The sequence below is a fragment of the Doryrhamphus excisus genome, linkage group LG12, assembly GCF_037039965.1.
Source record: "Doryrhamphus excisus strain RoL-2023G ecotype Guam linkage group LG12, RoL_Dexc_Guam_v1.1, whole genome shotgun sequence".
Lineage (NCBI taxonomy): Eukaryota > Metazoa > Chordata > Actinopteri > Syngnathiformes > Syngnathidae > Doryrhamphus > Doryrhamphus excisus.
The window spans coordinates 8589434-8594590 of NC_136368.1; the positions used below are offsets into that span (position 1 = coordinate 8589434).

Genomic DNA, 5157 nt, shown 5'->3' on the forward strand with positions numbered 1-5157 from the left:
TTGAGTGTAAGTTGCTGTATTCATTAGATAAATGCCCGCAGTAAACACTTAACAGTTCTCCACTTGGGCTGAAAGCCACCTAAAGGACAGTTCCAGCACCTTTTAGACAGAAACCTTACCCAAAGAGAAAGCAAGACCCATAAAGACATGCTGTAATGTGGGAAAACATGGCAGCCCGGACCTCAATACCGACAGTGTGGAACAGGTATCTCTGATATCCAATGTCAGGGATGATGGACACCACCAATGATCTTCTGGCTGGATCGAAACGCTGCAAACCTTGTAGAAAGTCTTCCTACAAGAATGAAAGTTGCAAAGATTCAACATCAATCATCATGATCATTCCTTCATGATGAACCCCCAGAGCCAGCCCTAAACAAAACACCAACTGAAACCAAACCAACATCAAAATGTTCAGCTCATTTTCAACATTTCAAATTTCACCGTATTTGGTCTGCAAAAATGTAATGGTGGGCTGCTCGGCAAGATGCAAGGTCAATTCCGGGCATGTTTGCATGTTCCCCCGTGCATGCGTGGTATTTCTCCAGGTACTCTGGTTTCCTCCCACATTCCAAAAACATGCTAGGTTAATTGGCCACTCCAAATTGTCCATAGGTATGAATGTGGGTGGGAATGGTTGTTTGTCTATATGTGCCCTGTGATTGGCTGGCCACCAGTCTAGGGTGTACCCCCCCTCTCGCCCCAAGACAGCTGGGATAGGCTCCAGCACCCCCGACCCTCATGAGGATAAGCGGTAAAAAATGAATGAATGAATGAATGATTGTGTGATGTTTCCTTTGTTAGCTTTTGTCGCTATTTAACAATGGTGGTTGAAGAGGAGGGATTATGCAGTTTAATACAATATCAGTCACTTTTATGGCAAATGTTTATCCAAGCCAGTATGAGTGTTTGAAGAGGGAGGGGGATATTTGCGCCTGGTGACTTTTTTTGTTGGCCTTTTTATGAAATAAGAAATACACTTTTAGTAGAACTATCAAAGTGGCCTACATTTTCATATTCAGTCATGATTGGGAGATGAGGTGATTCACTTTTCTTCTGATACTTTCTGTATCAAGATATTCAACTTCATATCTCTTCGACAAAAGCTCAGTATGCTGGGATAAAAAGCCACAGATTTATTTATTAGGAACAATATTTTCATAGTCCCCTCATATAAAATTCCATTTCTTTGTTCACTTTGATGAAATAGAAGCCAGGTTGAGATATTACTGTATGCCGTGGAAAAATGAATTATAGATGATTGGCCTGAGACTATAGTGGCCCAGAATCCACTCAGAATCACATCCCTCTCCACACTGGCTTTTGTCAAGTAACGCCTCTGTCCTGTTTTCTTCTTGTTTGCTTTCTGTGTGCTTTCGCGTGTGTGTAGAATAAGGGTTTGGTGTACATTTGAGCCTGTAATGGAGGGTATGATATTGGAGGAATACATCATAGCACTCAGATTGAATTCTCAGTAAGTCGAGGTTTGAACGGGTCACAGGGCACCACGAGGCTAAAAGAAAGGAGAGGAGAAAAAGAAGGAGAAATTGTATTGAATATAGAGAAAAAGACAACAGAAAGACTATTTTGTTTGGCATTCAAGTAAGAACGCTGGCTGTGTTTCGGCGAAGGCACCAACATAAACACACGCACACTCACTGACCTTTTCAAAGCTTTCCACATTTTCTCCACCGCCTTTCCCTTCATTAGCCCAGGGTCATTTTATTTCAATGGAAGGTACACATGCGGAGATGGATAAAAAGGAGGGAAAAAACATTGCATAAATATATATAGTCCAGAGTATAAACAATCATAATTACAAAGAAAATGTTCTTTATTTGTTGTTATTCTTGGCTCCCAATGTGGCCTTTAGGCATCCACTTTACTGACATGGACTGCATTTTAAAGACATCAGGATGAACAATCAATACTGTTTCCATGGAGTTGCATAGGAAATGAACAATAGCAGATACTATATACGCACTTCACCTTTAAGGATAAGTATTTGATGTGTACAGTATGTTAGGCATGGGAGAAACTCCTTATTATTACTGAATACTGTATAAACGAGTTCAACGTTGCTCGATATTGGCTTTCTTACCAATAGCCAATGTCTCCATATTGTCCACAACCGTTATTGGCAGGATCTCTTCCCCCAAACAAATGTTGCATAATGAACACTGTAATCAGAATCAGAAAAATCTGAATCAGAATCGCCTTTATTGTCATTGTATTGCATACAACGAAATTTGAGTGCAACTCCACGGTGCATTTTGTAGAAAGTAAAAATAAGAATAAGGAAAAGGATAAAAAATAAATCAAGGAATAACAATATAAATATAAAAGTGGCAGGTGCTGTTCAAAATAAGTGTAAAAATATGTACATCAAAAACAATAACCTATATAGTAAAATGTAGAATTGCAGTCAAAAACAATAAACTATACAGTAACCAAATGTGGAATTTCAGTAAACAAAATGTAGTATTGCAAATATTGTACCTGAGTTTCACTTGGATGAATGAGTCTTATTGCACATAAGTCCAGTATTGCACAATTTGAAGCTTAACACATCCATCCATGTTTTATACCACTTATCCTCACTAGGGTCGCGGGCATGCTTGTCTTTGGTCCACCCTGGACTGGTGGCCAGCGAATCCCAGGGCACATATAGACAAACAACCATTCCCACCCACATTCATACCTATGGACAATTTGGAGTGGCCAATGAAACCAGCATGTTTTTAAAACGGGGGAGGAAGAGAAAACCCACACATGCAAATTCCACAGAGATGCCAGAGCGGGGAATTGAAACCAGCTCTCCTAGCTGTTTGGCCTGCGCGCTAACCACTCGTCCACCGGGCAGTTTATTCCTATACCATTTTGTTTTTGTTTTTGTTTTTTAATCCTCATATTTGTGTCACAAGGGGTGTGGAATCCAAAATGCAGAGACACAATCAGTGTAAAAAGATATATTATAACATTATTACAAATTGTGGCTTCAAAGAAGGTAAAAAAATACAACCAAGGAATATACTCTAAGAGTCCAAAGAGAAAAAAGCGCTAAGCAGCACACCCAAAACAAGAACCAGAAATCACTACTAGAAAAAGGCAGGAAAACATGCACGAGTCACAAGAACAAAAAACTCTGCTTAACATGTCTGGCAGCAAAAAAGTAACTTTAACAGAAAAACAAGAACACAGCTGAATAAGTCTGGGACTTACGATGCGATTCAGACATAAAAGCCAGCGAGCAGGTACAGGGTATGAGCAAACACGAAGCCGAGCTGAGTGGAGGGCTTCAGAAGCATGAGGGACAATCTGGCGAAGAATGCCTCCTGCTGCCATACAAAGAAGGCAGGTGAGTGATTCGCCAGAGGTGTGTTCAGGAAACTCCCTTCTGCAAGGCAGTGGTGCATTGGCAATGACATGGCAAACAGGGGGCAGCGGAGAGACAACACAGGCCATAACAATTTGGTCCCAAATGCTGATACTATGTAGGAATGCATAAAGGTAAGATATGATGACCTTATTGACTGCTAATGTGCACAACCTCAACTTAGTTCACCGCCTGTTCCCATAAACATTAAACAGCGATGTATCATCTTTTTTCGGAAAAAGAAATTCCATGCTTGTGCTGGTGGATGTGGGTCTATATTAATCAGTTTGATGTTGTTTTTTAGGTTTTAACTTCATACGATACATAATAATAGAAAATCACTATAATGTACTAATTTTTGTCTGTTTGTGTTTGGTTATTTTTTCCGCTTTTTGTTTTGAACCTGTTCTCATTTTGTTTGTACTGTTATGTATTACTGGGATGAAAAAAATGAAAAAAAACGTTTCATTTCCTTGCTGTGTCTCTGCTTGCAGAGCCCTACTGGTTTGCTAATGATTATGATTTCTTTTGTCTTTTTCATACTGGGATTGTTTTCACCACAACTTTTACATTTTACAATTTCCACTTTCCCATCACTATTTTTCCATATGCGGCAGGGGAAATAATTATTTTATCCCCTGCTGATTTTGCAAGTTACAAAACATGAACAGTCCACTAATTTGATGGTGGGTTTATTTCAACAGGGAGACACACTGTATAAAAAGATATATATGTATTTCTCATTATATAATCATCATTATATTAATAATCAATTGTAAATCAAAAATGTTATGTAATAACATGCTTGTTGAACCACATTACATAATAATGACATAATAGATTTTCACCTCATTATACAATAATGCCACATTTTGTAATAATCTGCCATTTTGTAGCAAATTTCTTGAATGCATTTTGTAAAAAACGTTTTGTAACTTTGTAATATTTTGTACTTTGTAATATAACTTTGTAACTTAGTACGTATTGGAAAATCAGTTCAAGAAATTTTCAACAAAATGATTACAAAATGCAGTAATTATGTAATGATGTGATAATTACTTTGTTACATAATGCACCATGAATGCATCATGAGACAATCGCAACCACAAAGTAAGCTGAGCTTTTAAAAGCTCAGTTTAAGTTTGTCTTAAGCAGTCTAAGTTTAAAATCTAAATTGATATATAGATGAAATAATGAAATATAGATTAGCATCAGACCATATGATGCTGCATATCATGAGAAATGATTGAAACAACATTGTGTGTGTGTGTGTGTGTGTGTGTGTGATGGGTGCACTGCATGTTGGCCAGTTGGAGCCCAGTCTTAGCATAACATACGAAGAGAGTGACATTTCACCCAGAAAGGAGCTTTTAAGTCAATAAAATATGAACATGCTATCACGCCCTGTGTGGGTTCCCACGTGACAGTTAGTCCGTGTTCCCTGTCTGAGCTTCCCTGTCTTAGTTTCCATTTTTGATACCCTTATTTTGTGTGGAACTTCGTACCACACCACCGTAGTGAAGTTAGTTTCACGTTGGACGTTGGATATTCGCCTCCATAGAAACGGCGGTCGTTCTCCTCACTGTGCCGGGCTGCTCTCTTCTGCTGCGGGGAGCTCACACAGATGTCCCACCCTCTATGTTGCTTGTTCGGACTAGGGACCGTCAATAAATTTCCATTCATTTCTATTCCATTGAAGAGAGTTTGCTAAAAAAAAAAAAATCACACCAGAAATTGATCCATAACCATGTCAAATAATTAGTCATACCCTAAAAACATTT

The 5157-nt window shown here is 38.7% G+C and overlaps 1 long non-coding RNA gene across 1 annotated transcript; it reads right to left on the minus strand.

Moving 5' to 3' along the window:
• Positions 1–1185: 1185 nt before the first annotated feature.
• Positions 1186–3341, minus strand: LOC144901512 (uncharacterized). Its single transcript, XR_013629543.1, has 4 exons — positions 3223–3341; positions 2102–2180; positions 1664–1701; positions 1186–1513 (listed from the first exon to the last, which is right to left on the minus strand). It is a non-coding gene; the product is annotated as an uncharacterized LOC144901512 (long non-coding RNA).
• Between the last annotated feature and the right edge of the window lie 1816 nt (positions 3342–5157).